The sequence below is a fragment of the Prinia subflava genome, chromosome 6, assembly GCF_021018805.1.
Source record: "Prinia subflava isolate CZ2003 ecotype Zambia chromosome 6, Cam_Psub_1.2, whole genome shotgun sequence".
NCBI lineage: Eukaryota > Metazoa > Chordata > Aves > Passeriformes > Cisticolidae > Prinia > Prinia subflava.
In genome coordinates, this window is record NC_086252.1 from 24738956 (window position 1) to 24760086 (window position 21131).

General features: G+C 47.7%; 1 protein-coding gene across 1 annotated transcript in view; it reads right to left on the minus strand.

Annotated features, from left to right (window-relative positions):
* IGFBP2 (insulin like growth factor binding protein 2) overlaps positions 1-21131 on the minus strand; it is a 58358-nt gene that overhangs the window by 36349 nt on the left and 878 nt on the right. The gene's annotated exons all lie outside the window — the stretch shown is intronic.

A 21131-nucleotide genomic window follows, 5' to 3' on the forward strand; every position in this document is an offset into this window, starting at 1 on the left:
TAGGAACTAATTTTACCTTCAGAACCTACTTCCTGCTAGATGAGCTTTACAAATGTTTTTAACAAACAAGAATCATAAACAACTTTAGACACACATGAATGAACCACTGAAAGCTGAAGAGCATTTGACACTCCAAACACCAGCATGCTGCATGGGGGAAGTCTCACTTGACCGTGCCATATTCCACTCCTTCTAACAGCAATAAATACTGAGCTTCTCAGGACAAAGCCCTGACCAGAACCCTCTGACCTCAACTGATGTTTCTCACTGACAAAAGCTGAAACACTCTCCTTCAATGTATCATGAGTGCTCTGCCTCTAGCTCTCCATTCCCTGTTGATTCTGGATGAAGACAATCCCCAAACTCAGCACCCACAAACTGCATCACTGCGTTTGGCTGCATGGTGAGGCACACTGGAGAAAAACATCTTACAACAGTGTGTAGGGCAAAGTAAAACTCAGTCCTTCTCTCCAAAACCCTGCACAAGACCCGCCTCACCAGCAGCAACAGTTGCAGCCTGACCACGCTCAAGGAGCAGAGCTTTACGTGATGCCACAGAGCCATCAGCCTTGGGAGCCCGGGGAGCCAGCACAGCCCTGCTGCCATGGTGCGATGGGATCATCGGAGACATTTCAGTGCACACTGGGGGTACAAGTGGCTGTGTGTCTGTCTGGGCATGCAAACTGGTAATTTCATGTCACCTATTAAAGACGGAACACACATGTGACAGCACAATAGCCACTAAAACTATGTTCAACAAAGAAACTGCTATAATCCTTCTCAGATATACTTTGGGTCAAATCCAGCTGCAGGCAAGGGTTAGGGAAAGGCTCCCACTGGCCTTCTGAGAGCTGCATATGATCTTCATGTAGCTGCATTTGCACTTTTTGCACAGGGCACAGCTAGCTCAGTGCAAGGTTGGTGCTGTTCAGTGAGTTTGCAAGCTCAGGTAGTGAAGCCAAAGGGTTTGCAATTTCCATAAAGCAAGTTTTTTCACGCTTGCTCCTTCAGGTCTTAAAGATGCATACATAAAGAAAAAAATAAAAGCCAACAAACAAAAATCCAACAAAAAACCCACAACACTAACAAAAAAATACACAATAACCCCCTCCTACATAAAAGCAGAAGAAATTATGGAATACAATGGACTAATACAACCATCATATATATGGAGGAATGATGAATATTCATAGCATTTGCCTTTGTTTTCCTTGTTGATTAAGTATATTAGACTTTTACTGTTGACAGAATTACAAGTTCTAAAATCTACAGGATGACAAGTGGCTACATAGGGTTAGTGCACACAACTACCCTGACCAAGCTGTTCACATTTAATGATTATTCTAATGGTAGAATTTTGTCGGAGAAACTATAGTTTCAATTTTAAAAACCGTAAGAAATTAACTGTGAACTGCAGCACACAAAGTTAGCTGTCAAAAAACAAAAACCCCACCAAAAAAAACAAAACAAAACAAACCCCTAACATTTTCACCAGTAAGATCTTTCAGAAGATCAAGATTACAGCAAATTGATACAGCCAGTAAGTGACAGAAGGAAATGACAAAAAATAAAAAACCCAAACAGTTTTCCATAATTTTTGTGACCTTACATTAGATAATTTTTTGTTGCTTACAATCAGAAACAGCAGTGACATATTTAACTTTTTTCAGTTTTGGTCTGAAAACTGTGAATTGCAGTAAAGACTTTTAATAAAAGGAGAACCTGTAAAAATTGAGACACAATGCAACTAAATGTTTAGCAATATTACAAAACTGGCATTCTTTGTAAAAGTGTCGTTTCAGCAAGAAAAATAAAAGATAGTAAGACATTTATTCTGGCTACTGGAAAATACAGATGTTAGTCCTAGATCATATCCTGTTACAAACAAAAGCTAAGGGAGGGGGAAAACTTTTAAAAACTGTTGGAGTCACAACAGCTTTTTCACAGAGAGAAGCAACTTGAATATAAATAAGTGTCCAAAATAGGTCAGCACTCTTTTCTTGGCCACTGAAGTCTGATACTTTTCACTTGAGGTTATCCTGGACGGTGGTGGCACACACAGTGCAGGGACAGAGGCTGAGGCCAGACACGGCCCCAGCTCGGTGGGAGCCGCAGTGCCCGCAGTGAGCGCTGCCGGGCACCGCCGGTGCCCACACGCTTCATGGCAGCACTACCTGCACTCCCCTGACTGTAGCTGTTTCCAGCCTGACCTCATGCCCCTCCAGCAGCGAGGAAATGCTCCGTGTCCACAAGTTTCAAGCAAGAACTGTGATAAGAGACAGGGTGTTTTCCACAGCCCCTATGCAGACCCACCAGCTCCATGCGTTCAACCCCGAGCATCCCAGGCTCTGCCTGGCAGGAAGCTGCTCTCTGGGCACTGCACCACCCACTTATGGTGTGTGAGCAAACCACTGCCTTCCCACCAAAGGTTACAGTCCCTTAAACCAATGCAGAAAGCAGCTTTAGACCCAAAAATCAGGCCATGAGGTGCAGAGAATGCACCTCAGCTGCTCTGCCATTGCTTCCATGGGGAAGCTGGTAGGAGCATCAGGCTGCAGGAGAGCCACAGGTTCTGTCTCCCTCTTTAAGGAAAAAAACCCAAACAAGTTATTTCTACAGCACTGAGAGGCAAGCCTGCCAGTCCAGCCTCGGCAGCATTCCTGTCTAGCTCGGCTTGTTTACCACCAATAAAAAGCCCATTAGTTGCACAATGCGCCTGTTTAAAATAACTCAAAAAAAAAAAAATCATCACTGGCAAATTAGTAAGATATTAGGACATGCAGACACCTCAGCATGGTGTTATGGAAACCACAGAGGAGTCAGACTTCCCCCAGGAGCTTTTCCCAAGGAAGACAATTGCAAAGATTTCTCTCCCTCTGAGTGGGCCCATCTAACTCTGAAGGGCTCAGGACCAAAACGCAGCAGTCACCCAGTCAACTGACCCAGGATTTCCAACCAAGTGACTTCCAGAGAAAGTAAATTTACCAGGCTCAAATACTGCTGGTTTGCACTAATGAGAGCACAACGTCCCGTCCCCACACACACACACAAGGGCAGCCAGCAGAGAAGGCTGCAATGGTTTGAGGCATCCCCAAAACTTCACACCCCTGACCAGGGTCTGGTCCAGCAGCAGCAACAGCTGCTGACTCAGCACACGTCCCTCCCCAACCAGCAAGAACCCTGCTTTAAAAGCATTGCTCATGTAAAGGCAAGAGGAGGCACGGGGTGAATCACAAGCTGCCTTCCCTTAAGGACTAGTCACATAACTGCTAAATAAAAAATAACCAGCTCCCAGCCCACCCCCTGACCGTTCTGTGACACAAACACAAAATCTATCCTTGCTACCTGTCAGACACACCATTGCTCTCCAGCTAAGCCCACAGCAGCACAGCTCAGACCTTGCAGGCAGGGCTTAAAGTGCCTCTTCTCACCACTGCCTCCAAATTTGTGCAATTCAGGCGTCACTCCAAAGCTAAAGCCAGGGTTCAGGCAGTGCAAAGAAAAACTTGCCTGGCTTCTTACAAGCCTCTTCAAGCACCCAAAACCCAGGACACAAGGGTGAAGGTAGAGCAAGCTCAGGAAGGTACTGTCCTGGGGATTTTAGGAAGAAGAGCTGAGGATTTTTACAGTGCTGTTGCTCTCAGCAAACTCCTCTAGATGCTGAGCAACCCCAAGAGCTGCTTTAAACTCAGGAGTGATACTGATTTTCTTCTTGAGTCCAGACAATTCACAAGGAGGCTGCCCCAGGGGAATAGCCCAAATCCACAGCATTGCCACCAACCTCACCATTAACTAGTTAGGGAAAACCTGAAGACACCACTTTGCAAGAATGTGACCTGATTTCCTGTCTCTCCACAAAACAGTGGGGTGTCTGTGACTCCTCTGCAATTTCTGCCTTTCCTCCATGTGAGCATCTGTGTGAGCCCAGCCATCCCTCTCCTCAGCCCCTTAAGAAGAAGCTCCTTTGGGAGCATGCCAAACAGTGTGGAGAACACTGCATTTGTGAAACAGGATAAGGATTCCCTTCTGCTGACAAGGCGATAAGAGGGGATTTCAAGAACAGCTGCAAATATCCAAAGAGGTGATTTAACTTTTCACAACAGAAAACTTTCTCTTCCCATGCCCACAAAAAGAGAGAATGTATTTTACAGATAATGCACTCAAATCCTCCAGATTTATATGAATGAAAATGGGGTCACACAAGCAGGTGAACAAGCACTGAACTGAAGCCTAGGTGGAAGTATAATCTCTGAATATAAGAAACAAAAACATCCATCACCACAGAGGTTCCCCAGTATCTGCATCAGCTATGTGGCAAAAAAATTCTGCCACAGAGCCCTGAAAACCAAAAATTCCCAGGCAAGACCCAAATGCCACATCAGAAATACTCCTCATCTCCAGACTGGAGGACAACAGCTAACTGACTTACATCCAGGAGAAAAAGAGCCTGTCTCAGCTCAGGAAGGAGAAACTAAGAACCAAATCCCCTTCCACCTAACATATAAATTCAACTGCAACTTGATGAAGACAACAGAGCAAGAACTGCTAGTAAATTAGTACCCAGTGATTTGGCTGGGATGATAAAGATGCTCAGTGATCAACTGTGATGACCTCCATCTAGTAATTGTCACAATTCCCAATTGTCTGTGCCCTGTGCTGCCAGGCAGCATGCCAGCACCAACAGCGTGCAGGTGCTCCGGCTGCTTTGACAGCATCACAGCCACATCCGTGGGATGGATCCAGGCCATGCCCTGCCAGCCCAGCCACACACACCACCTCTGGTGCTCATGGCCATGGAAACTGAGCTTCGGCTTGCCCTTGTTAGGCTGGTTTGGGGTGCAGGGCCAGCACAGGGGAGGTGGGTGGGGGTGCAATCCCCAGGGTCTGCAATAAAGGAGATCTGTGTGGCTGGTGAGTGTGAGGTCTCCTGGGAACAGCCCTTTTACTGGGCTCCAGATGCTGTGGAGTGATTGCTTATATGAAGGCGGGGGAGGCCTCTTTACTGTTTCTCATTTCCTCTTTTTTTTGCTTACCCCCCCCCCCCGCCATTTCCTGGTTTTGTTCAGAAGCACAAGAGAGTCATTCATCATTTTTCTTCCAGCACAAGGAGCGCTCTCACCTCCCCCTCACCCCTAAATCCCTCCCCACCAGGAAAGGGCACACGTTCTCCAGCCAAAAAGGCTCGCAGCAGGGAAGGCAAAGCTCCCCAGCTCCTGCAAGCAGCTCCGGCACAAAGGGCCACATTCTCAGCTGGGTTCGGTGGGTGCCAGCCCCCAACGGGGGAAGGCCAGAACTCGGCGGCAGCAGAAATGCTAAGTCAGAGAACGGGTATCAGCGGAGGAGGAGGGAGACTTGCACCGCCTGGAATTATGATGCAAAGCAGGGAGGAATTACGTGCTGAGGTGACAGACAGCACCTCAGGTAACTGGAGAAAAAGAGCCAAGACATAAAGGTCCACATATGTCTCAGCCCACATGCCATAATGGTCACTCAACTCACTGAAACCTGGGAAAAACGTCCTTGGCCCCCCACGCTCTGGAAAGGGGATGGGCACTGGTCCAAGCACAGTCCAGGCACTGGATTGGCACCACTTTACAAGCCACCAGCCCCAGGTTTGGGATGGGCTTCCAGGAAAGCCCTGTTCAGTTTGCAGGAGGGGAGAAAGGGGGTGGCTATGGATACAGACATTTAACCCATCCAGAGGGTCGACACCAACGCCAGGAAAATTTTATTGGAGGACTCTGCTCCAAAGTCCACTTTGGTTCTCAGTCACACTGCTTTTCCACAGCTTCTTGATGGCTTCTCCTTGCCACACCTTGGAGAAAGAGTGCCAGGATGAAAACATCTCAGTACAGGTATAACAGAGAAGAGGATCTCTCTCAGAATGCCCTTAAGAAAGAGAGCGAGTAGGAAAACCCCAAATTCTTCCACAAATTTTTATAAAGGAGCTGTGCGTTTTCATAAAAAGCAGGACAGTGCAAACACCTGGGGTCTGTTTGGGGCTGTTTGGTTTGGCTGATGACCTGGAAAAAAAAGGAACTAAAACTGGACATACAGAAAACATTCCAGGTTTTGGTTTTGTTTGGGTTTAATCACAGCAGTAACAGCAATCAAGTCAAAAAGGCTGGCTTATGGTCAAACCCAAGGCTTCTTTTTGATCCTTTTAGAAGGAAAAGAAATAGAAGATTGTGGTCAGTTCTGGGGCCAGTTGGGTGGAGGGAGCCTGTGTGCCAGCAGCTCCACCAAGGAGGTACGTTTATGGCCCAATTTCAGCAAGAACTGCAAGAGCAATGACAACACAAACCACCAAAAGCCTGGCCACTGGGGACTAAAGTCTTTCACACCCAGAGATCCCACTGGCTCCTGCAGATGCTGCTCAGGAGGTTCATTAAGCCCAGAGGGATCACTGTGTTCCTCCAGGGTCTCCCCTAAATACCACCAGCTGCTTATGCCATCTGAAATGTCAGCGTTTTGCAAAACCCATGTGTGACAGTGTGGGAGCCCAGACAGCCTGGGTTCACCTCTCAGGCATAGGGGTGACTTTTCCAACATCCTGAGTCACTGGTGGCATGTTCTTTGGCATTGCTTTTGAGAGTGTGGATGTTCATTCCCTTTTCTTTCTTTACAGATGCTCAAGTGGTGAACTTTAGCTGCTGGTCTCCCTAAATATCCTTGCAAGCTTGTTTTGAGGTTCCTTTGTGCTCCCAAGGAGAAATGTCAATATTTCAAAGTTACCAGAATAAAACCTTAGTTTTACCTTTTGGGTATTTTTTTTAATGGTTTGGCAGCCAAACCAAAAGGATCAGTCCCAAGCAGGAACCAACACATGGATTCCATGATAATTCAGAGTGTCACCTGCACAGCTCCCAGACATGCTTGTGCAGAGCTCTGCCCCGACCCTCCCAACCTGGCAGGAGCACTCCTTGACGGCTCTTCTCACTGGATCAATGAATGGCAGGTTTCAGCAGGTCTTCACTGAGCCAGACAGGTCAAAATAATCCTGCTAGCACCCTGCTGAAAATATGCAAAGTAAATATGAGACCATGCATGGGAAGAGTAGATGAGGCTGGCAGAAGCACAGCAAGAACACAAGAGAAAGAAAGCACAGCACCTTATAGCAGGAAAATAATAAGCTTATTGACCAAAAAAGATGCAATGGGAAAAAAGTACAGGGTTCTAGAGAAAAAAAAAAAAGGCAACAAAGGAAGAGGGCAAGAGAGACTGGGATGACAATGCTGCCCCGAATGCACATGGTCAGCATGAGTATAATGATGCATATTTTCTTCTTGGTGCTAAGGGGATCCCAGAGGGCTCACAAAAGCCTTTTGCAAGTCAAAGGACCAGGCTCTTGACTAGTCCTAGGTGGAGCAGCTGCTGAGTCATTCCTTACCCATCAGGCTCTCATCGCACAAAAATCCAGACTTCTACTATCGTAAAGAGTATTAAAAGAAATTTTTAAAAATCCCAGGGAATTTTGCATTGGAGCCTTTTCAGTGTTTTCTCCACCCTGGCATCTTCAAACTAGGCAACACATGGCACCGTCATCGTTTTTGTGGTACTCATTACTGGAGCAACTAGCAAGCTGTTAAGTCTAAGGAATTTAGTGTCCTAAAGTACAGTCCCATTACTGAACCTTCTAGGACCAAAGGATAAGCATGCCCAAGAACAACACACTCAGCTGTACCTGCCTCAGTTTCCTTGACTCCCAGGTGGAGCTTTTACTGTGCAGCAGAGGCCAAACAGCCAGTCTGTGTCTGGGGGCTGCAGAACCACAGTTAGGGAGGAATGAGATTAATTACATGAATAACAAAAAGCCGGATGCCAGCCACCAGCCCCCACCCCACACAGCTCAGCGGGATGCAGAAGGGAAGCAAGCAGCTCAAAACCCAGAAGAGCTCCCAAATGAGGCCAGTCTTATCCTATTCCAGCTACAGACCTGCATCTTGGCCTTCACAAGGGCCAAGAAAAGCCCTGCACATTTTCTTTAGAAAGGAGCACAACAGTGAAAAGCCCCCAGTAGGAGAGTTTTCCTTTCAGTCTGACCTGGACTGTCCTGTGCATCCGCCACGAGGGCACAGCCACCGGGAGCCAGCTCGCCCGCTCGGGGAGGAGAAAAGGGAAGTCAATTTTTGCAGCCAAAAGAAAATAGGGAATTCTTTTCAGATGGCAGGAATGTAACCGTGACATTTAGTCACTTGCTGTTTCTGCTTCCCGGCTGTGTCTCTCCACAGGAAAGCCCCTGGACAGAAGCACCCTTCAGGCAGCATTGCAACATAAGTGTGCTCAAACTCTGGTGTCTAATCCCACTCCTGCGGCCCCCACTTCAGGTCATTGGGAAACAGGGGCAGTTTTGGGGAGATTCAGACTTACCCTGTGCCTTGGCTGCCTTAACCAGATGCATGTGTCTGTCTGGGAAAAGGGCAAAGCTGCAATTTGGCCCAAGGCTGCTCAGGGTCTGACCCCAGCTGAGAACAGCAGAGCTCCACTCTCTCCAGGCCAGGAAAGGATGGCAGCACTGCCCTGCATTGGCTCCTGTGCTTGGTTCAGAGCAGAGAGGAACCAACACCACCTCTCCAGCTCTGAAATGCAGCCGGTGACTGTTGTTGAACTCTGGAAGGACTGGGGACTAGAGTAACGTGAGACTAAACTAGTATGGTTTTCAGCACGAACTCTGCTTTATTCTGCGAGATGGCTGGTTAAGTATAGAGCAGATAGTTTACAGTAGCAGGTGCATTGTGATAGGTAGTGAGCATACAGAAGTATGTAAGCAATCTAGGATTAAGGTGGCTACGGAGATCTAGTGCTTTTACTTTTATGCTGCAAGTGGCTATACTTTAACACATACTTAGTAGGAGATAAGGTTATCTGCTACTACGTACTCGGAACGTTCTGCGGCCTACTAGGCCCAGGCTTGAGGCCTAGTTTGGCCTAGTCTAGAATAGCTCAAATGGTATCTGTGAGCATATTATGCCCACGATACCTGAGAAACTCAGCTACAGGTGACCACTGTCACAATGGAGAAATCACATTTGCTCCAGGTTGAGCTGCAATGATGGGTGACCCTATCCGATGGCTCTGAAGCACCCCCAGCCTAACTCCACCACGGGAGCAGCCCAATCTGTGCTGTCCTAGCCCCTACCAGGCTGTGTCTTCCAGCCATCGTGCATGCTTCCACAACTGGAGACAGGAGAGCAGCCCAGCTGGGGTTACTCAGTACAGGGCAGGCTGCACACCTTGCACAAGCCACAGGTACTGGTGTCAGGCAGTCAGCCCAGCTCAGGTCACGATTTCAGGGATTTCCAAAGCTCAGCCCAGCTGCCGGCTACTCACAGACATACCTTTGTCACTGTCTGACCGCACTAATTGCAGCCTTGCATTGCAGGCTCTTTCTGCCACACAAAATCCCATCCACCCACAGCCATTTCTTGGGTAAAACTTTGGCAACCTCCCTCATCTGATAGGAGTCCACTGCTTCAGCAGCAGAGTTGCAAAATCTTAATGCAGGCTGTGCACAGGTTGTCAGGATGTGGTTTGTATGGCAGTGGGCAGCCCGTAGTGGGGTGTAAACATTCCCACAGAAGCAGTCACACCATTCAGCACTGAGCGCGATATCAGTCTCAAACATGATGATGATGGAAGACAAGCAAGATGCATAATTTAACTGCCAAAAATGCCATTTCATCACAGGATGCCATGGAGGGGATGTGCATTCAGTTGACTATCCACACATAGGCAGGGAAAATCAGAAAAGAACTGGGAAAAAATGCACAGCAAAACACAGACTCAGTTAAATATTTATGGGGGCCATTGCATTTCAATTACAAGTAGTTTTTAGGTCAGCTGAGACATTTTAGTTCTGCTAGGGCAGATCAGCTCCAGGGAACAGGATACAGCTGACTACGCCAAGCCGGAGGCTCAACCCTCCTAGCATACCCCATAACTAAGGTTAAAAACAGACCTGGGCAGGGCTGTGCTTCCACTGGGCACAGCCCAAGTGATGGGACCTCCCTTCTCACCACAGCTGAAGCCTCAACACACAGGACTGATGTACACAGACATCGCTGTGGGTTTGTTTGCCTCTCTGTGCTGTGGGATCTGCAGAAACTTTGCCACCTCACTGGTCAGCTTTTTCATATCGAACTCACTTCATCCAAAAAAAACCCAAAAACAAGTCAAGCCTGGGTCACAGAGGGGGGGCTGAGCAGAAAGGACGGGTCAGACTCAAAATAAGAACCCCTGTCCAACCACAAGTATCTGAAGCAATGTTCATAAAAGCAAACACTGGAATGACCAGCAAGCAGTACACCTGCCCTTACCAGCAGGGCAAATCTCAAGACAACATCAGCACTTCTTAAAAGGGATTAAAATAAAAGCACACTGAGTCCACAGACAACATTTCTTTAAAAGCCATGTGAAAGGTGGTAAATTTCTGCAGGCCAACCCCGCACAAACATAAGCAAGGGAAAGTTATCAGCTCTGGGCTCCCAAAATATTTACTCAGTCTAACGTTAACTCTGACTACACTCAATCAAACATTTCCAGAGTCCCATAACTCGAGTGCACAGCACCCTTTCACAGGAGTATTTCCAAGCACTTCACCACTTCACTACCATAAAAGCCAACAGTGTCCTTCCAAGGTACAAAACCCGTTCTAATGGGGAGAGGAGGCTGAAAATGTGCAGCCTTCACTGTGCAACATCCAAGGGTCAGATCTGAACGCTGCATCAAACTGAAATTGTGGGAGTAATTACAAAGCCTAGATGAACCGTCTAAACTGAGCAGGGAATAAGAGGCTGAGAGAAGACTGCATCATGGAGCAGGCTGGAGTGTTTAAGTGGCTGCAATTGATCTAAAACTCGGGTTTAGATCTCATCTGGCCAAAAGCCACAGCTTGGGAAGCACATCTGGTGGAGGATGTCAGTATACTCTGTGTGTTTCCTCACAAAGGCTTGGAATACCAGTTCTTATTTTTAGTACTATTTCCATTTCTTCATGTAATGAGTTCAGTGTTTCAGGCAGCCCTAGAGGAGCAGGAAGGACAAGTCCTGTAATAAAACTAATTAATTCATGTGGAATTTCTTGCCACTATTGTGAAAGTGGACAAAATCCTCACTTCTGAAAAGCTGCCCAAGTGGCCATTAATCTGGCTGTGGTTACAAGCAGGATTCCTGTGGCCTTCTGCAACACCCAACCAGCCCCCAGGACAGAGCCTGCAGAAACCAAAGTGGATGTTGTTATTTCCTCACACCGACTCCCACAGCCCAAGTTTTACTAGACAAGATAGTTGCTTCAGAGGGCTCCATGCCAAGTTCCTCCCCGTGCCCACATACCAACCACACCTCAGTTACGTGCAGGGAGGTCTAGACCTTGTCCTAGACCTCCAAAGTCAGCCCAAAACAGGCATTTTGGCTTTATTCAAAGCTCTGTAGATCAGTTGCTTTCCACCTGCCCAGTCTTGGCCATGCTCTCAGCAACAGGTGCCCCGAAAGGAACAGGGTACCAAGTTTTTCCTGAAGACATCAGAAGCTGTATGCCCAGCACCCAGATGGGTATGCAAGGAAGTTGAGCTTTACAGTTCCCATCTGCAGGCAGTGGGAAGCTGGGCTCCTCTGCAGAGAAATTCCAGGCAAGAATCTAATCAACCAAAATCCCTCAATAATGCACAAGAATTAATGGAATCTGAAAGCTTGGGGTGACTGGGTCTGTGGGGTCTGGCAAGGAAAAAACAGAGAGAATACACTGATTTTAGTTACTAAAATCAACAACAACAAAACGACTCAGAATTCCCACAGTGAGCTGACCTGTAAGAAGGCACCATTTTGCCAGAGCCTCATTTTTCTCTCCCAGTTCCAGAGTGCTCTTTAAATTCAGTGATGGATTGGTGGGTTAGCCTCTAATTAGTACCTGTACTGCTGACCCAGCATCCTGTCCCAGGAATGACAATATTCCCTAAACACCACTAGATCTCCAAATTACCTCTGTAATGGTCTGTAACAACCTGGATTTCTGCCTAAACAAAATCCTGCCCAAACCACCCCTGCAGAAGCTGTGGAAGCAGCGCTGCTCATTATGGCCAAAAGAAGAGGCACCCCACCATGGCCAGCCCTTGCTCTAGGCCTCCTCATCCCAGTTTCCACCTTGGCAGATAATTTACTTGTTCAATCACACCACAGTCGGATCAAGATGGTCCAGCAGTGGTTTCGCTGTCATTCTATTTATCAAGCTCAGATGAAGTTCAGACAAAAAGAAACGGCCCTCTACACATAACAGACCATATCAAAATCATGGCCCTTACTTAGTGGTGGGTACTATGCTAGAAGAATGACTGCTGAAGCCCAGTAGTGCAGAGAGAGAAAAAGTTCCACAAAAGGAATATTGTCTTTGATCATCTGGACTGCCCCTTCAGAGCCTGGGACAGAGGCTGGAACAGTTCTTCCAACCTTCAGAAGGCAGTGTTAAGACTCGTTATAGTGCCATCACTCAGTGTTTTCCTCACACTGCTTCAGCTGCAAAGCTAGAATATCAAAGCAGCTACTGAGGGAAGGGTGGATTGCAGCACCCCTGAGCAGTGTCCCCAAGTAGCAAGATATGATTCACCAATACAACTGGAATTTGTTTTTAGCACAGGCACTGCAGAGTGAGTAAGGAGGATGAGGAGGAACTAAAAACAGCCACGGAAAGTCCCGTGAGAAGAGTCAGATTCACTGTGAACAGAAACACCATGGTGGCTCTAGCCTTCACACCAAACCCTCCCAGCAGCCAGGTCCCAGAGGACACAAACCAAGCACCCTGGGGAGCCTCTCAGCCAGCTGTCCTGGATTATCCACAGCCTTGGCAGCTACAGTCACAGTCGAGGCTGGGAGGAAGAGCACCAGCACCAGCTCTGGACTCCAGCACTAGGAGGATGGAGCCTCATGCCAGCCACTCATCCTGCTTCTCCTCTCATTCTGCCACTCCTCTTCACTAAACCTGAGTTTTTCTCCCCATTTCTGCTTGTTTTTGAAGAGCTGGAGGGAGGTGACTCCCTGGAAGCAATGGGAGAGGAGTGTTCTTCCCTGGCTCAGTCTGCAGCCAAATGGTGTGCTGAGCACTGCAGACAAAACCTCCTGGGCTCAAACAGAAAATGACCCAACACAAGTTTCCACATACAAAAAAAAAGTCAGATTCTGTCCAGTTTCACTGGAGCAAAATGTGGGAATTCTTAAATACAGGGCACTCGCTACTCCTTACAAGAGCCTGGTCACACTAAGGACACATACCTGATCTTTGAAGGTACTAAAAAGGTCTTAAAGGACACCCAAAACCACAAAAACATTTTCAACAACTCACCAGTCACCTCATACTGAGTGGTAAGCTCTCTGAAGAAATGGATGTCAGATGCTCATCCTTTTCTAGTTAGAAAACAGCAAGGAGGAAACAAGGGAAGAAAGGCTTCAATCTTCTCACTAAGCCAAGAGAAATTCATCAGCTTGGACTTAAGTCTTCTACAACTAGCCAGGAGAGCTGAGACCAGACTTCTGGCTGAAGTCTGACCAGCAACATCATACCGAGAAATCTTGCTGTAGTCTGGAGCAAAAATACTGGGCAAAGCTTTATGAAATTTTATGGACATGCAGGACATGTAATCCCACACATGTTGTCATGCAAGTGAGTGCAGTGTCAATGTTGTAGATATCCTGCATCACAAGGACAAGCTGCAAGCAGGCACAAAGACACCTCTCTAAAATTCCCTCCAGCCAGTAAGGGGTTGAAAATACAAATTTCAAGCACAGAGCATTAGAAATACCCTCATCCCACCTGAGCTGGTTTATTTGCAGGAAACTGTAAGAAAAAGCAGGGATTTCTACACAGTTCAATTCCCACCAGTGCTTTGTGTCACTCTCAATTACAGTCCAAAATGAAATACCAAGAAATCGTTCCTTGCAGCCGGCAGAATTAATGGGATCTTTGACTACAGAGAGCACCAGGCAGTGAACTTGTTCCCTTACCAGCCAAGAGGCACAGTGCAGCTTTCTTCCGAATAAAAGCTGCCATGTCAGAGGACAGTTCAAGGCTTATAAAAGTGACCTGATGTCTCCCAGTATTTCAGCCCATAACAAAGGCACGTAATTCCTGATCCTTTCGTTTCTTAAACAATTTATTTCTACCACAAACTAATGCAACAAGAGACTTCATCTTCCCACTGGTATCTCACTAAATGACATGTCTGGCAAAACACTGAGCAGAAATCAATCAACAAGGCAATTACAAAGAGCTGTCAAATGCTAGGCTGCAGCAAAGCTCCGATAACTGAGCACCTTTTCTCCTCAGCCTTTGCCTAGGATAGGCATCACATCATGTGTTCCTGTAATTAGGTGTCAACTCAACGTTTAATGAGGTCACGCTTGGTCAGTTTGTGAATGAGAAACACCTTCCAGCTTGCTGGCAGTGACTGCTGAAGGCAGGCAGAGATGTTTCAGTCAGACTTGGTCTACTGAAGGTAGTTTGTCTTAGTGGAAGGAATAATAAGACTAGATTTGAAATCTGATAAATTGGCAGAAAACTCATCCTTCCAGAAAAGTGAAGATTCGGTTGTGTAAACTATTTATCATGGCTCTGTGGGTGCAAACAAAGACCAAGCTCTGTATGACAGAGCATGAGAATGTGCACAGGGAAGAAAGGGGCACACGGCTGCCACGACATCAGCTCAGCAGAATAATCTGCACAATATGGTAGAACCACTGGCAAGGATTTTTCCTTCTCTCACAAGCCCACAGCAGGACCATGCACCACGGTCAGCCTCCAGTCCCACAGCACACTCAGCACCCATGAGGAACCACGCTGGTGCACACACGTACTACAGCTCCCTCCCCTCCGAAGACACAGGGCACTAATGCAGGGCTCAGGACAAACCTGCCCCTTTTGGCACATGCAGACAGTCAGAGAGGACAAGCTGGAAAGCCAAGCACAACATGTTCAGTACGTGCTGCTGAAGGACACCGTCAGAGGGGCGCTGATTCCGGCAGCACCTCCCCAAGGAGAGCCGGGATGAAGATGGGTGGAATCGATAGTGGAAGTGGAAGCAACTGCAATGGATTTGCATCTCTCTAATACAGAAAGGGTCTGCTAAGCAGGCACTTGATCAGTTACATACCTCACCCCAATTCAAGGAAAGAAAACAGGAATTCTTATGCCTGAAAACTCAGTACACAACCAAGCTCACCTTTCCTTCTGTAACAGAAATGCTTTATACAACATTTTTACACTCTACCTTGGCCTTCCTCTAACTCTGTCTGCTTAGAGCAAAAGATCCTTCCTGAAGGAGTCCCAGCACGAAAGGCAGATGTTACCATGTTCAGAAAGCTTAGAATTGTCCAATCCAAATAGGAATTCAAAAAATCTACCAAGGAAACTACTGTTTCTCCTAGCTCCATAGGTCAGAACACATGACCAGGAAAAACAGGTACAGGAATGCTGCTGGCTGCTGGGATGAAACCCTGCCTTCACAAATCCAGTTATGTTTGTGCATAACAGCAACAGCTGCCCATTGGGCAGATAAATTAGACCCAGATGATACTGCAGCCAGGTCATGTACAGAGCCACACACAAAGACACCTCTCACATTCCAGTTTTCACTGTTTTGCCTCCTGAATTGTTTATCTCAGCTCAATTCCTGGATGTGGATAAAACAAACGACATGCACTTTCTCACAGACGGGGCTTCTTGGTGTTCCCTTGACAAATACCATACTCAGTGACTATAAGCCTGAAATCCAGAGGAAAGGAAACAACTGCAAAGGGCAAGAAGGAAACAGATCATTTGCCAAGGGACAGCATGAAAACACATTTCTGCTTTGGGTCAGAGCCTTGAAATCTTCCCAGGCTTCCCTGTCCTTTCCAAACCACCATTTTCACACCAGCAGCACTCTCACCACGGCAAACTCCAGTGGGATTGTGGCAGGGGGTAGCATTTTCAGGAAGCTGCTTCACAAAGATGTTATTTACTGTCTCAATACTTAAAACCTGACCAGGTTAGCTCTTGACCAGACACAGCTGCCGCAGACAAGCGTGAAGACCTGGTCCACGTACTGGCAAAGCCCCAGAGGCAATGAGGACAGATGAGCTGTGTCATTTTCTCATTCACCTATCATCCCTACAGCTGTTACTAATTGCATTTGACTTTTAATAATATCTTCCAAGGCAAGGAGCTGTGCAGCTGTTCGGCTTATCCTGGGCAGAGCCGATGCAGTGGCTATGGACATATTAACACACTCCTGTGGATTTGGTTCTGGTAGTCAGCTTCCCTGGCATGTGGTAATATCCAAGCTTGCATGAATTAGGCTGAAAGCCTGGCTGCTGCACTCATAACTAAGCTCCCTCTTGCTCATGTGCTCCCAGCACAGGGTGAGGGGGACACTCCTCTACACCTCACCCATATTTTAGCAACACAGTACTTTCAGGACATCCACTACTGCATTGGACCCACCAGCTCGACTGACAGGATCAGAAGTCGTGGGGGCAGAAGGACAGACACACACATGCACATGCAGATCATGCAGGATGCTTCATTTCCTTATAAAAGCAGGAGAAAAGCAGAAGTCTTCCTGGCAATTCAGTAGAGATGAAAAATGCATTCATGGCATTACTTGGCATGGTTTTCAAGTTGCTGTTGAAATTCCAGTTACATTATGCTACCTCCAAGCTCAGAGTCTTCTGTGTTTTCAAGCAATACATTAAGCTGTCTTTTAGCAGCTGCCTGCCAAGGGGAAATGAAGGTTTTGACATCTGACCTGTAAGGAAGGATGTGTGGCATTTGGAGCTACCCAAATAAGGATTTGAGTTGGATGCTAAACCAAGCTGTGTTTTTAACAGTTAACTATTTTGACGCTGTTTTTGTGTCATGGGAGTTTAAAGTGGAGACCCTGGTCAGGTGAGTAAGGCAACCCCAGCCCTTCAAGTTCAAGTTTACTTGGAGCCACATTCTTTGCACAGCTCTCTCTTTGGAAAGATTACTTTGCAGTGGCATGGACTGAAAAAACACATTAGTATTAATAAGCAAGTGAGATTCCAAAGCAGGACTCATTTGCTAGCAGTGGGTTCTGAGACATATCCCACTAAATCAGTACAAGTAACCCAACAACAAAATAATACTACGAACACAATTGAACTGAACTGGTAAAGGGAAAAAAATCTCATAACTGGTCAGCTTTGAACAGTGGCTCAAGAGCCATTTTTTCAGGAACAAGTTTTATTCCTAGGATCTTGTCTCTGTTAGGAGAAAATATGTTTTTCAGCTATTCTCATAGTTTGGACAAGACAATCTAGGGCATTTGTTGGCATCAGTGAGATCTGCCCTGCTCCACCTCTTAGCATAAATTCCCTCCTGGGAGCAGCACTTGGCATCCTGCTGGGCACCCTGCTGCACCTTGAGCCAGCTCAGGTCATTGATCTGATGTGTTTTTTAGGGCTGGCTTGCAGCAGGACTATCTCCTGAACCAGCCTGAATAAGGTGAGAGCTGAAACCAGCAAAAGGGGGGCAGAGGATATGGGAGCTGAGAGCTGGAAAACACACACAAGCCCCTGATTCCAGTTCATCATGGCTAAAACAGAAGGATCCTCACCCTCTGGCTGAGATTGGAGGGGTTGGAAGACCCCAGTGGTACCTAAAATGCCTCTCAGATCACACGGTGTCTACAAGACTCATATGGCCACCTTAGGCCTGTTTTGAATAGAAGGTGGCTGCAGGGACTGAGACATTTTCTGCCAGGACACAGACTAACACAGTGAAAAGACAGTCCTCACTCTGCTCCCTGTGTCCTGGAGGGCCTTGGGCACATTATTTCCTCCATCTGCAAAACACCGTGATAATCTTGCTGAGGTGCTGAGAGAATAAACATGCTCAACACCAGCAGGAGCTCTGCGAGCTCTGCACACACAGTAACAACCCCGTCCCCAGGTCAGGCGGCTCCAGTCAGAAGTAGGGGAATTTGTTACACCATGACCTGAAACGAACTGCAGTGGAACGTGCTCCAGAGGCACCCAACTACCTAAAAGGCCCTGATCCCTGCAGATGCTGAGTCTCCACCTCACTCCCACCACTGACGGGAGTTGATGCACTCGCCTCCCCGGGGAGGGGAGAAGTTCTCACACTGATTTCCACAGACTGCTGCTATTTTGTTCCAACATTCCCAACATCTCAAAAATACCCAAAGCCTCTTGTGCAATGAGCAACATCCCTTGCTTCTTAGCTACATGGTGGTTTATGTTACTTTCCGCCTACAACCATTTCAAAATTGGCTTTACAGACCTTAGTGGAAGACTAAACAATGCTGGAGCCATAGCAGGAGAATTTGCAGAGTTTTATTCCTTGTTTCATTTGGGCAATCCTTCTGCCTCTCATCAGGGACAAAAAAACTTGCCAACCTCTTAATTTAGGAATAGCACGAGCTCTGCATTCCAGTCCTGAATCAGCCAAAGAAGCCTTTTCAAGCTGGAAATGGGAAAAAAGGGTAAATACCTTTAAGCACATTTAAAAAAAAAAAAAAAAAAGGCACCACAAAACCAACCACACCAAAAAACCCTCAACACCTGCTTTTTGCAGGCAAAAACTTGCTCTTGGGGCACTCTTGAAACTGGCTTAACATCAGCATTTGAAAGCAAATTCCAGTCCCTGCTCTTTTGGGTGCCAGAGTGCTTTCCCTGTCACTGCTTAAAACTAAAAGCAAACTCAGCTCCCTCATGTATGTTTAGCAAGCACAGTGCAGATGGGATCAAAGATGAGACTCTGAAGAGAAGAGTATCAAGTGAAGCTGGCAGATTAGGATTTTGTTTTTGTTGTGGGTTTGGTTGTTTTGGTTTGGTTGGGATTTTTTTTCCTAATGGCTACAACAACCTGTTAAAAGCTTTGTAATCTGAAGAGTGCAAACCCTTTCGAATGTCCAAGCTCCTCTGCCAAGACATGCTCAACTGTGAATATTCCAGCTGCATGTTTCACATCACGCTGGTTAAGGATGTGCCAGTATTTTTATTATTCACCCCCTATGGATATTACAGAGCACCACATACAATATAGGATTCTTAAACTGTGCTATTTATGTCTGTGTGTATTACCCACAGAGATACAATCAAATCACACACATTGTAAAGGAATAAAGATAATCAAACAAAATACTGAGTGAAGTTAACATAATTCTGAATTAAAGTCTGTAAAAGAAAAAAAAGAAGCACTAACTCAGAAAATCACCTCTCAGCCCATCACTGCAATGCCCTCCACCTACCCCAGCTTTTTGTAAAACCATAAGCCTGGAAGTCAGCGTCAAATTCCTTAAATCTAAATGCCCTTGGCTTCTTCTGGAGAGTCTAAAATTCGTTCCCCTGACACTCATATGCTGTAATCAAGGAAGATTTCGCATCGACATTGCTCTCCAGAGTCCTAGCTCTCCACAGCCCTTTACAGCCGGGCAAGGGGGCAGGGACAGGAGAGGGGACAGCAGTGGGAAGGACAGCAGTCACAGCCTGGCTGTGCAGAGCAGCAGTTTGAAACACGCAAAGTTCCCAGTGCTGCTGGTTTTCCTTTACTCCACTCTCCTCATCTCTCCTCCTAGGCAGAGCAGCGTGCACAGGTACCCGGAGCAGCGTGCACAGGTACCCGGAGCAGCGTGCACAGGTACCCGGAGCAGTGTACACAGGTACCGGAGCAGCGTGCACAGGTACCGGAGCAGCGTGCACAGGTACTCAGAGCAGCACGCACAGGTACTCGGAACAGCGTGCACAGGTACCGGAGCAGCGTGCACAGGTACCCGGAGCAGCGTGCACAGGTACCAGAGCAGCGTGCACAGGTACCCGGAGCAGCGTGCACAGGTACCGGAGCAGCGTGCACAGGTACCGGAGCAGCGTGCACAGGTACTCAGAGCAGCACGCACAGGTACTCGGAACAGCGTGCACAGGTACCGGAGCAGCGTGCACAGGTACCCGGAGCAGCGTGCACAGGTACCGGAGCAGCGTGCACAGGTACCCGGAGCAGCGTGCACAGGTACTCGGAACAGCGTGCACAGGTACTCGGAGCAGCGTGCACAGGTACTCGGAACAGCGTGCACAGGTACTCGGAACAGCGTGCACAGGTACCGGAGCAGCGTGCACAGGTACCCAGAGCAGCGTGCACAGGTACCGGAGCAGCGTGCACAGGTACTCAGAGCAGCGTGCACAGGTACCCAGAGCAGCGTGCACAGGTACCCGGAGCGGCATGCACAGGTACCTGGCTGCATTCCCATGCTCACAAAGAAGGAAGCCAAGCGGTACAGCCCGGTTCAGAGCACTTTTAAATAAAGCCTCAAGAGGGAAGGGAGGGAATTCAAAATCGTGCTGCTGAACTAGTTATGCAAACAGGGTCAAAAGCCCAAGCATAGCCAGGGGAGCAAAACCAGCAAGGCAGCAGAAGTCAAGGACGGGTGATCACAAAGGAGAAAGTGCTGGTTTCTATTTCCAGAGCCGATTTGTCAATTTTCAACATCCATGAAAAAGGAAAGAGCTTGCAGTTGATCGCACGGGAGAAGAGGCATTAATAAAACCCAGCGCTGCCGTATCGGCAACCCGAAGAGCGCTCCCTCCCACGGCAATCACCGCAACAGGTCAGGAGCCTGTTGATGTCCCTGTCCCCGGGGCTGTGCCCGCGGGAGACGCTCCTCTTGTCCCTGCACCCAGCTCCCGGGACAGGGGGGCCTGAGAGGGCCAGGACCCCCACGGGAGCTGCCAGAGGTCACTTCATCTCCAAGGTGGGCTCTGCTGGAAGGGTGGCCATAGGGAACAGGTTCCTCACACAGCCGGGCCCCCGCAGTGCCTCAGCTTCTCCCTTTCCACCAGGCCCCCCACACCACCTCTCTCTATATCCTGGGGCATCCATTTCCCTTCAGAGTGGTTTTACTCCTCCACTAAACACCAATCTGAACGTTAATTTCTCTCTGCTCCCCAAAGGACCTTCCCCACCCATCAGCTGCATCTCCCCAAAGTTCACACTGATCTGTTTCCATGGTGGGTTTTTTTTCCCTAAAGACCCCAACCTCCAGCCTGCACCCTGGAGCAGTCCCTGCATTCGCCCTCCCTCGTTACATTCCACCCCTGTGATTCCTGTCCCATACCAAGGAAACCTCTCTAAAA